Source organism: Pavona decussata, unplaced genomic scaffold (genome assembly GCF_977016875.1).
Source record: "Pavona decussata unplaced genomic scaffold, jaPavDecu1.1 SCAFFOLD_1, whole genome shotgun sequence".
In the NCBI taxonomy this organism is placed as follows: Eukaryota; Metazoa; Cnidaria; class Anthozoa; order Scleractinia; family Agariciidae; genus Pavona; species Pavona decussata.
Window position 1 is genome coordinate 1,229,444 of NW_028145425.1, and position 12,902 is coordinate 1,242,345.

At 37.2% G+C, this 12,902-nt stretch overlaps 1 protein-coding gene across 6 annotated transcripts in view; it reads left to right on the forward strand.

Moving 5' to 3' along the window:
- Window positions 1-1,690: 1,690 nt before the first annotated feature.
- Window positions 1,691-12,902, forward strand: part of LOC146490161 (gamma-aminobutyric acid receptor subunit beta-3-like) — a 29,000-nt gene continuing 17,788 nt past the window's right edge. The window contains exons 1-2 of one of the 6 annotated variants that reach the window (XM_085093383.1): window positions 1,691-1,748; window positions 11,974-12,025. The gene's annotated coding sequence lies outside the window, so the exon portion shown is untranslated. Of the gene's footprint in view, window positions 1,749-5,569; window positions 6,527-9,606; window positions 9,622-9,796; window positions 12,026-12,902 lie in introns of those variants that run through there. The other 5 variants (XM_085094629.1, XM_085093997.1, XM_085092150.1 and 2 more) reach the window with 5 other exon arrangements.

The window sequence follows — 12,902 nt, forward strand, 5'->3', positions numbered from 1 at the left end:
AGAGGACAAGAACAAGATTTTATACAAAGTTTTGTGTTTGGTAAAGGAGAAGAGTAAACATTTGTGTCAAAAAGGTTGCGTCTGACTTTTTTTTCGCATTTCAAAACAGACGGACCTCAATTTTTTGCAGGTGCGTTTGGCAAAATCATTTATCGTAAAGTGCTCGTCATTGCAATAATCCGGAAAGATTTGAAAGCGCATAAATCATCTACTTATCACGAACATTCCGTAATTACAGAAATGTATTTTTTAAGTATACATCAGCGAAGTTACGCCTCTCACCATCATTGTTAATGCTGCCAAGAAATCACATTTTATCAGTAGATTTAACCAAGGTCGGCCCAAGATCATATTCCGCTTTATTTAAGACATTAGGTATTAACGAGGCACACATTTTAGCGAACTTTGGATCTAATGATTTGCATTTTTCAGCTAGTTTTAACAAAATATCTCGTTCAGAAAAACCCTCGTACTGTGTAGACTGCAAGGCGCACCTTTCGCACATGCTATAAAAGCGTGCGTGCCATTGACACTCGCTATTCAACTGATAAGTTCCTAACGTCATTATCTTGTGTTGAAATTGTTATTTGCCAATCAAATGGGTTATAACCGCACGTGCATTGGCTTGGCACGAATTGACTGACCCTCCGCTCCGATTGGCCAAGGATTAGAACTTCAAAATTAAATGCCTAAAATTAATCAAAAACATGACGGATTAAACTTTTTATTATCCCTGCGGTGTGTTTTGAAAACAAATCTGAATTGAAGAAATTAAAAGGAACACAAGAGTGTGTACAGCCAGGAAGTTTGGAATTTGCATTTACGTTTCACACGCCTCCTTGTAAAGTTTGCAGGTCTAAAAGGCGATCTTGCCGTTGAGTACGTACTGTCGGATTTCGTTCATCATCACCCGGCAATTATTGGTATGTAAAACTTATTTCGAGTGCTAACTAAAGGCTGTTTGCAATCGATTGAGTACTGTCATTTCGAATTCTCACACTGTAACACAGTATTAGGCAATTTTCTATAATATACCTACTGAGTTGACTCGAATAAACACCAAGGGTGTTTATTACAGAATTGGTCTCCTTAAAGAGGACGCTTTCTTCCAAAGGAAACCTACAGTCTCCTTGACTCGTCTATCTGGAACGAGCGTTAAGTTTAGTTCTGAACGGCTCATGTTTATTATAATTATTTTCACTAGCAAAACATTTTCACAGTAAGAATGCTTTCCCAGACTACCTTTTGGCAGTGTTGCGTACGCTTTTACGCTTTTTTGGACAACCTTTGTCGAAACAGCTGTACACACTTCACGAGGAATGGTGTTTTGCCCAATTTCCAAACACCGAAAAGCTCATGGGTTGAGGCGCAGCAGAGATTTTTTAATCAACTTCGAGATGCTTGGAAATAGGGCGAGACACTCTTTCGAGTGTTTTACATAGCTTCTGAAACCATTAATAATTCTAGGAGAAATTCAAAGCGAAAGTTCATCAAATTTTATGATAATTAAGAACTCATTTCCAAACTTCCTTTAGGATAATAATTTCCGGCTTTCATTTCTCTTCATGAATTATTAATGACTTTGAGAAGCGTGCTTTTAGTGTTGTGATAATCCCGACACTTCCGAACTATGAAGACAAAACTTACATTCCATAACATGAGAAAACACATTTTCTTTCTCAGATCCTGCCTGAAGCAGAACAGAAGTCGCTTTCTTTCAAGTGCTGTTCCTAGCTGGCCAGTGGAAGGTAGGTTCCACCCCACTGTATTTATTAGGACCCTTCCGTACGCATTTTGCATGGTGATACAATTTTAACGGTGATTGGGTGTAGCTGTTAAAGTTTCTTGGTCGAGAATGGATGATTAGCAAAGAAGTAATCGTTGGAAAAAGTGTTCGTCAGAAAAGGGCTTGAAAGATGGCATGTAAGCTAAATCACGGAAAGAGAAGTGAAAAGTAATTAAAGTAAAGTAAATTTATTTATACACAGTTAGATTTTCAGATAGAAGCCTGTGAGACCGTGAAATGAAGCAACTATTTTAAACAAACATAACAGAAACCCCTTGATAAAATCCCAACAGCCAGGGAGACTTACCAGTTGGATATTTACAAAGTGTAGGTGAGGATTTGAACAGAGGGCTACCATGAAACAAACCCAGCTACTGGTCAGAGAAGACTTGAACCTGGGGCCCCCAGATTACGAGTCCGGGCCTCTGACCACTCTGCCACACTGATACACTTTATATGGGCATAAATAGATTCCCTTCTGAAAACAACTTGTTCTGGCTAAAAAAGATTAAAGATTGAAAAGAAACAAACAAAATAAAAGATTACAGAAGAAGGGAAAGAAATAATGTTATCGTTATCTTTACTTTCTTCAACACCGCAAGTGAAGGCATGATTTTACGCCTACGTAGCAGGTGCTCTTCTCGTGTCGCTGCACATCACCTCAAAGATTTGCAAAGCTAGTAAAAATGCGAATAAAATCAATCAATCAATCAATCAATCAATCAGTAAAGTCGTCTTACCGTCTTACCTTCTTACCGCAAATCAACGCAAAAACGCACCTCAAATGCTGCTGGATAAATAATAATGATAATAATAATAGAAAATAAACTGAATACATCTGACTGTTAAGTTCCCTCCGTTTGTGTTAAACACTTTTAGCAAAACAATTTTTTAAAGGTGTTCATTAATTACACTATGTACATGAATATGAATATTTGAATGAATGAATATTTTCCCCTCATGCTTATGCACACATGAAAACTTGGGAAGTAAAAGTTACGCCGTGAGTTGTCCCTGGCCGGCAGAGAGTAAATTTAATGTACGAGAATAGCTCGAAACCAGCTTACAAGGAGAATTTAGGCCGAAAACTAGCTCCAAATTAAATTTGAGGACATAAACGAAATACTAGCCTGCAACTGACTTCTGAAAGATAAGGACACGATTTTTTTTTATTCTAGCCCAGTACCTGTGCGTATGTAAGAAATTTGCAACACGGAGACTATCTGTCAAAGCTAATTGTTTGATTTCTTTTCTTGACGCTTCGGCCACATATCGGCCAGTTTGATTAAGCATCGTCTCACATTTGGTCAGAGGAGACGGAGAGACGAGACGCAGTCAATATAAAATAGCTACAAACTAATAAACAAATATATGTGGCACGTTTGGTCAGTCTTTGCGTCATATTAACTGAAACGATGTCAATATTTTCGTAAAAACGATACAGTAAAAAAATTGCGGTTAATTTCCTAAACCTAGTGATTTTATGCGGGGGTGGGGGGGGGGGGGGGGGTGTTCGAGTTCGAGGTCTGTACTGTAAGTTACGGACCGAGTTTTTCCCCGTTGATTTATGGCCCAAGGAAAAAAACCAGAATCCGAAACATTACAGTACTGAATTAGTAAGATGTTTATTATATTTCTGAGGTTAATCACCGTGCTAACATAGGGATATAATAAAAGTTAGTATGGTGCACGAATATTCCATGAATGGATGATCAACTTCGTGGTTTTTGAACCGTTTTAGTCGGAAAATGGGTATAGATTTTAACGATTTTGATCCAAAAATGAAAAATGGATACGAAAAAATGAAAATGAAAATGGGTTCGGATTTTACAGAAACGGGTATGGATGTTCTATAGACCACGTCTGAAAATGGGTATGAATATTAAAGAGCAGGGACCTGATTCAAAGAGTACTCCTCAGTTAAGACGTATCCCAAGTATTGTTACTTAACAATAGAACATTGTTTTACTAACAACAAATAACTTTAAGGTTGTGTTCGATTGAGGCCTTATTCCGTAATAAGAATAAGCGGAATAGCTGTTAAATTTCTCTTTTTAAGAAATTTGGGACGTCAATTCTGCAAACTATCGCTGACACATGAGAATTTAAGAGCCGTCTCGTACTCCATTAACTCCTAAAACCTTTTACGAGGGGATTTCTTCAGTCATCATTGTACGTATTCCTATTCCGGAATAGGATCAATCGAACGCACCCTAAGAAACGAACTTAGGAGGACTTTGTGCATGCGGGCCCAGGTCTGAACTAAGGGTACCGGAAAATTACAAACTTTTAAACGTGATCAAGGATCAGAGGACTAAGCCGAACACCCCCACCAAAAATTCTGAAAAGATTCCCCAGCGGGAATTTTATGGAGCCTCAATATACCATTCGTTTCTAGCGTTGTCAATGTGTCTCAAGAATATAAGGCAACTGAATTATTCATCTGCACGTTAAAAAAGAGAAACAACCTATTATATCCTGTCTGTCACTCAATTCGTTTTACTCTATCTTCTTCGCTTTTTCCTCATTCTTAATTAAGAAAATATACCGTCAAACTTTATTTATAGGATGGTTTAGTGATGGCACTGTTAAAACCCTCAGTAGCGATTGTAAGCTGAGTTTTGTTAGTCAAGTGCAGATTTAGAAGAATCTGGCGTGAAATGTTAAGCAGGTATGACTTTCTTTAAAAAAGCTAAAGATGCACCTGCTTTAACTTTTGGTGTACTATGAGATCGAAAGCGGGATGAAGGTAAGCAGAAATTCGGATTGCCTTTCTATACAAGCCTGTAAGGGAATCGTTTAAATAGCACGTCTTAAAAAAACCTTACAGCTACAACGGATGTCATCTACGTTTTTAGTGTTGAATACTCAGTAAGCAACTCGCAGAGGAAAAGTTAACCGAGCGTCCTTAGGATTTCTTGAAGCTTTCCTCAAAGGATTTAACTGACTACACAACTATAACTTCAACTTAACACAACTGTAACTAAGTTTATTTTTAAGGGTACACAGTTATTTATCTGACGTTTAGACATTTTTGGCCGGTTCCCGATCCATGAAACCTTTGAGAATTGCAGAGAGTATCTACAGCAAGGAAGCTAAAATCTTCTTAATTATCACACAGACAAATAGCGAACATCCAAGGAGGAGCACAGCAAGAACACAACTAAAAAGTAAACTTAGTCAAAACTAGAGTTCGAATTCTCATGATAACAAAGCCAAGGTCGGCTGGATTTCAAATCATGAACATGTTTACCATGGGAACCATTGTTCAATGCATTAAGTATTCAATCAAAATAACCAACACATCCTAGAATTTGTGAAAGTTCTGTTCGGGCTAACCTAGACCTTGATCAACCTTAAATCACAATCTTGAATGATATGACGGATACACACTTTCAAGCATAACGCAATTACTAGTACTTAACGCTAAAACTACAATATTCAATAACAATAGCAATATCCAACTTCATAACAAGCCTCCTTTGGTAGACTAAGCATCGTCTGGATGCAAAAACTATAGAAACTAGGTTTTTACCTTGTTCACCGCATCACTGAGCAATACCCGGCCCCATCAACAATAGACTTTGAATACGGAATAGTCTTTTCAAACAAGGTTTCAAACCCAATAACAGCTAATATCTTTCAGTGAGAAATATGCATAAAAAAGGAAACAATAACGGCTGATGATGGTTTGGAATAATTCTGACTATAAGCTATCTAGCAACTTCAGGAGTTCCGTCACTGGCCTGAGAGAATGAAAATCTGATCATGTCTACCTCATCAGTGTAAGCGATATTTCATTTCAACTATATGTTAACTTTAAAGCTTTAAAGCTTTATATATAACATATATAACATATACATAACCCACAATTTGATTTTGCGGTGGAACTAAGTTCTATATTTTGTCGTGGTCTCTAAACCCTTGGGTAAGGCATTATTAGTCCGCAGACACAATTTTAAAGTTTCATGGAAGTACGTGCAGCCTCAGACTAAACTTACTGGTACGGCGTTCTTCCTGTTTATTTTATTGCGGTGATAAGTAAAGTATTTTAAATTTCCAACCCACACGTACGGCGTTTCTTCGTTAATTATTTCTTGGTAGCCTCCCTGCAAATGACAACATCCTCTCTCCAAGGGATTTCATGCCGTGCTATTGTGCGTTCTTTACACGAGGTGAACTTTTTTGACGTGTGGTGAAGGGGGAATAATTGAGATTGACCTTCATTCAACTCAGAAAACGTCAAATTTCTTTAGCAACTGTGACTTGCGGTAAGGTAACTATCAACATTTTCGGACCCCTGGGCTATCAGCTTCGGCTTATGTTCACCGCCTAACGTTCTTCACCTAATTTCAATTCCCGTTAATTTCTCTCGATTAGCTTCAAGTGATTAGAACGAGAAAAAGCGTTCCAAATCATCTATCTTAGTTAACTGCAATTAAGGAACCATTAAGCAACCTTGAAGTCCAAAATCCATCCAACTGTTAATATTGAAGCACTTAGGAAATAAATAAATTATGAAGGCATTGTCAACCTGCGTGAATATGCAAACGACCTTATGCTAGTTTATTCGCGGTAAAACGAACCCACATAAATAAGTTCGGGTTACTGAGTGACGTGTCCACGTCAATCGTCCTTATCCAACGTTCGATCTGGCAACATTTTCTGAAGTCTTACGGAGAATCATCCAAGAAGACACTGGGAGGTCATATATAGATCATATCGCTTAAAATTCAAAAGGTGAGAATTGCGATATGTATTGATAAGATACAATCTTCAATAACGAAACGAAAAGGCAAAACAAACTTGGTTTCTTATCAGATTCTCTCACTCACAAAGGTGACTAAAGTTAATCCACTTCACAATTTTCCAAATAACTGCGTTTCTAAACAGAACCCTTAAATTACTGATTTGGCGATAAACATGCTTCCTTTATCCTTTATGTATTTGTTGTGAATTCTTTAAGCCGATTCGCTCTTCTTAGTTATATATAGAAATACAAAGTCGCAAAAATAAATGAAAATTCGAAAGAACGTTTCTACTTCCTAACGGGTGCGTCTTATAAAGAAAAATTATTTTTAGAGATTAATCATAACGTTGATCATCGTTCGACGCGAACCAACCAGGAACTGTGATAACTTGGCCCATAATTGTCGTAAACAGAACTCATGATATGAAGCCAGGTGGTGATTTCAATATTTTGAACAATTGTCAACAGATTTTCTTTGCTCTCTTTTTCTACTAATGTGAGAAAGAAATTACCAAATACATCACTTCAGCATTTGATGACTCTGAAACAACTATGTGAAAGAATTGTCAATATTTTGTGGCGAATTTAATCCCATATTTTTTATCGTGGCACTTTCTACAGTTAAATGGCTTAGTAAGCGTAAAAGGAGAACGTTTTTTTTAATCGTATGATAACCTAACCTGCGGTGTGTAGAACTTAAATGAAAAGTGTGTACGGGACTTCCATCTGAAAAAAATATGTCAACAGTCGTCACTGCCTCGTAGACTTTTTTTTTTAATTGAAATCGCAAATGAAGAGTGGAGCGATAAATGGCCGATGACTGGGCTTGCTGTATAATGATCTTATATTACCCCTTAGGGAAGGAAATAATGAACTTATTACGCAGTAAAAATAGAAAGGTGTTTAACTTCCTCGTATAACTAGAAAGGTCATTTGATGTTTTGCCTTCATGTCAAGAGATGATTCACCCCCTTTAAAAGTTGGCCCTTATATGAATGACGTTTTTACGACTTCACGTTTTGAATATAAGATAACTTCGCCGTTTAAAGGAATTTTTTTTACACGAAAATGAAGTATTTGTCGAAAGACTGAGTTCACTCGTTTTGCTACGTATATACTGTTAAAGAATGTCTTCGAGCAAATTCGTGTTGTTTGTCTTGCTCCGTTTAAGCCACTTCATAGATGGCGTCGAAATGGTTGGCGCCCAAGTGCTTTAAGCTGTCAATTATTTAAACCAGCTTCTTTAGGTATACCGCAGGATATGCAAATGAGAAACTAGAATTCGATTCTTTTTCGTAATTATTTTAATCGCATGTTTAAGCCATCTCCAATCGATCTTTGATGAACACCTGAAATGTTTGGACAGGTCATCTTCGTGCAAAAAGAAAATGGCCAAGGACTTCGTAGGTTATTGCCAAATTATATTCCAAAAAGAACACTTTTATTAATATTTCAGACGCCAATTCAGTGAAAAAGAACTTATATAATTATAAATTCGTCCGACACATGCAAAACTTCCTCTACTTTAAAGAAGCTCGGGGCATTTAAATGTAGCTCATAAACTTTAATTGGATTATTGCATGATCAGCACAGCGAGTGTTACAAGACAACACATTTACCCATCTTCTTAATGTCTTTCTAACTTTGATATAATTGAGATCTATATTAATCTCGTTTTAGGAATGTTTCTTCCGTTCTTTCTTCTGGAAAATGCCCTCTTAAAGTACCGAGAAAGTTAAGTAGCGAGAAAGTTCCATCAAGCATTCACTCGAAAAGTCCAACTTGGCGTCGTATAATGTGGTACAAACTATTGAGCTTGTTAATAAAGTCCTGAGATTCTAAAGAAATACTTTTCGAGGATACGGATTGTAATATTGTTTAAGTTGAACTCCCTTACAGTCTAACAATTCAAATGAAACCCCCTAGCGGAGTTTTCTTGTAGTACCCTTTGCTGTGCCCTCTGTTTGACTTTGCGGAAGAACTGTGAATGAAAATGACTCCCAGTGGTGCTGTTTATTTTGCTGCACAAGGTGATTTGAGCAATGAAGCTCAGATGTGGATGAAATACTCATGTATGCAAACGAAAGCGTGTCAGCAATATAAACTAGTCTCCCAGTTACTCAGAGTATCCGACGTGCGCGAGACTATGAGGGCGATCTCCTTCCCGAGATCAGTTGCTTAAAAATTCTGGTTTCGACCGAAGGGGTGTTTATCAAATCCGTTTCCTATTAATGGGTAATAGATTTCATACAGACTAGCTCAATGTGTTTCTTGGGGCTTTCAAAATTATCATTAATCCAATTTCTGGTACTGATTATTGCGTCTGTAAAATAGTTGTTTTTGGCGGTCGGAATGTTTCGGGAGCGAGTTTCGAGAAACGCATACCTGGATTCAGATTACCGGAGTCTTTGTCTCATAAATTTTGAACTTGTAGATAAAATCCCTGAATCGGACCATTAAAATTAAAACTGCTGAGCAAGACGTTTCCTGTGGTATTTAGAATTAGTTCATGCTTAGCGTGCGTTTATCGAGTATTGGATGCACGTGGGAAGTTTGGAGAACACGAGAGAAGCATAAGAGTTACTCGAGGGGTAGCCGAGAAGAACTCTAGCTTCTTGAGACCATACCACAACGGTATGGTCTGGACGAGAACGTTTCATTTGAAATTGTCATTGGAAATTTGCTTCTTTGAATTACTTTAAAGTCAATGAAAATGTAGAAAAACGTATTTCCAAGCCCACAGAATGTTTAAGTACTCAAATATTCAAGTCAAAGTTAAAGGCCAAAACAAGGGTTTCGATTCATTACGAAATTACGTTGTGCACGGTAAAGATGGAGTAGATCGAGTTTGGGGAACTGGTTGTTGTCGTCTTCTCTTGAGCGACAGCCACACTGTTATTTTGAATTTTCTGAATGGAGCAATGGTGGAAGGACATAGCTTCTTGAGAGGAACTCACTGCAATTGCAAAGCTGTGACGTGGATGGCCACGTATTGTAATGTGAAATTTTGTTCATTCCTTTAGCCGGAGATCGCCATAATGTACAGTGTCTGCTGAGGATCCCCGCGTTACAACACAGAGTTATTGTAGTTCTTCACTATTTTCTTCCATTTCTGGAGAAACACACGTCCTCTTTTGTTTTATGGACGAACGGTCGTGGGTATGTTGAGAAAAAAACTATGATGACTCCAATAGGAACTAAATGGGGAAGCACATGCGAACAAAAAATTATTCCACGAGGGCGCGTTGGATATGAGATGATAGATAGCTAACGAGGCGCGTAACACCGAGTTGGCTATAACCATTTCATATCCAATAAGCGCGAGTGGAATAATTGTTTCATTAGAAACAATCCAGAGATATTGCTAGATGTTGCTGTTTCGCTTTGCAAGAACAATCTGAGGACAATTTAATGATCACTATTTCTCAAGCATGGTATGAATGGCTCATATACCATGGCCGCTAAGCCAATCAAATCCGTGGAATTGAATTGATCCAGTTTTTCATAATTAACAATTATTCGCCGAAGGCTAGGTAAATATTGGCGAATATTTGACGTCATATGACGAGTCGCTCAACAAATCAGACTGCTGGAAACTCTTTGTTCAGCTCTGAAATTATACTAATATTTATTATGTCTTACAAGGGGATTCTTATCCTAGAGTGTGTTGACAAAATCCTCAAATATGGGCATTGAGTTAAATGAAATTTCTTCAGCAGTTCTTTCCTGTGCATCAAGACGCCATATTTTCTTTCACTAGTTTTCAAGGCATTGGAGCTTATGCGTCGTCAGTTCGCAATTCTCCACTCCAAAACTGCGAGAAGACTGGTACGAGTAAAGGATTGTGGGATCGTTTGACCAGACGGATGAACATCAGGCCGACGAATATTAATGCACAATGTTTCAGCATTTTCTCTGCCTAGCGTATAGCTCTTGATGAATACTTTTAATCGAGAGCAAAACCCAGACGATCACCTGATCACCTAATCCCTAATTCGTACCAGTCACCCGTTCAGGGCTTTTGAGTGCAGATTGAATAGAGTAAAAGTGTCAACGAATTCTATTTATATTGAAATCGTTTTGAAGAAAGGTTAATGTATTACTGGTTATTTGGGATGTTATGACTGATGTAGGTGGATAAAACCCACTGTTGGCTCCTTGTCTCTCGTGATTTTGTCATCCGGGGCTGCTAAATTATCATCTAATACGAAAAATGGCACCTAGCCGTGTTTCTAAAACACATACACGAAAGTCCCAAGGGAAATCACACTTGAAAATTGTTAGATTTACAATGTAATCGTGTCTAAAGAAATAATCATTTCGTTATATATTTAAGGATAGAATTTCCAGGGACTTTTGTTTCTGTGTTCTTAAGTATTGAACATTATAATTAATAAGAGTAAATGTTGCCTCGCAACTGTATTTGAAGTAAAAACATTTCCGGCAAAAGAAGAAAAGGAAGTGAGGTAATGTAGGGACGATATTATTACGTGCTGGTATCGGTAAAATGTCAAATTCATGTTCGCAAAACTGACAAAAGAAATGACAGAGAGCTATTTTGATTCAATATGCAAAACAGGGAACCTCTTAACATCTGGCTTGGAACTTTATAAATTAAACAAATTATTTCATACGAATGTGGTGAGCAAAATCACACTCGTGTCGCCGAACAAAAGGTACGTACTGATTTTTCTTAAGCAAGTCACGCCTTTGTAAAATATTTATTTAAGTAGTTTTCGTTTGCATGGTTAAAGGATCAAACATATTGTTTAATATATGCACTCTGGCAAATCGGGAGAACGTAATTTGACTTTTCTAGATGTATAAGTTAGAGTTGTCGATGAAGTCCTAGATATGATTGCATTTCAGGAAAACGCCGGAAATCTAATGAGTGATTTTGTTTATTTGATGGCACCTACCATTTTTAATAGTAACTATTGAAGATTAGACTGAAAAAATGATAAGAAAAAGAGTCCAAAGGCTTTAAAAATGGTTGCAAAACATTAAGCACTGCGGGAAAGCACAGGTCAGCAGCTTTCATCGATAAGAGTAACAATCAATATTGTTGTCACGCGAAAAGGCTTTTTGCTATCGCCTTCAAAGTTAGAATAACTAGAATAACATTGTACACTATAATGGCCGTCTGAACGTCGTTTCCATAAATTTAAACTGACTCGTTCTATTATAAGTTTGTGAGACTAACATTGATCTTCGTTAAGTTTCTCTCCTAATGCCACGAGACCGAAATCAGTTCGACTTCCATAATAGGACCTGTGATAAATACGAAAGGCAATATAAATTAAAACACAGTCGAACTAAATGTTAAAAGAAGCAAGTCTGACTCCAGCTGAAAAAGGCTCTTTGACGAAAAAGAAAGAGATCTGTTTGATTGATTAAAAATCAAACAGTTTAATGCATACATTCTTTTTTGTTCTAGGTCATTCAGACTCGAGGCTATAAGTTAAAGTGCATAGAAAGTGTCTAGCAAGGTAAGCTTCAAATTCGCTTAAAAGCCAACCTTTAATTATTTTTAATAGGACATTCTCGTAACTCTTCTCAAAAACAAAAAGTCACCTACATTTGCAATTGCGTGCACTGATTGGGTTTTGTTGAAGAGGGAATTCTTAATATAAGTATTCCTTTAAGGTATGAAGTTTAATTTTCTTTCAGAGTTGCGTGTCGCGACAGAACAGATTTCAAAATGTTAATTTGATGTCCAAATTATGCCCAGTGGCCTTTTTGATTTATTCCTTTCTAAAAGGAATAAATCGTGTAAATCGTGTTGTTAGCTTAAATTTCGTCGAGTATCTCATCTGAAAATTTCCAAGGAAGGCTAACTCCTCAAAACATTTTAATTTATTTTTCTTAAACGGGTGCTTTAATTTGCACGTAAACAAAACCTGCCAACGGGCCCTGCAGGGCATTGGTAAATATAAAAAGCAATCATGCTGTGAAAAGACATTTTTTTATTCCATGAACACTTAAAATAATTTCTTGCAACACAGACGAATCACCCCTTGCAAATTCTTGGCGTCAATAAATTAAACACCCCGTTGATTTTCTCTTTTCTGAGAAAAACGACAGAATTCCCCATTTAAAGTCAAACACGGAAAAATATATTTCGGTTTTTTATCAGCACGATCTGTCCAAAAGGTATTCAATAGAATAAACTGAAAAACTTTTATAGTTTTCCATTTATGTCGTAATGGATGCAAAATACTTTAGAATTCTGTGTCTACATACTTTTCTCTCCATGAGCAGAAAATCAGATGTCAAATCAATATAGTTCAAAGCCAAAATTAAACGTCGCATGATAGTCGATGGTTGTTGATGGTAGACAGTGATAGTTGGAACTCGCGCTTTCGT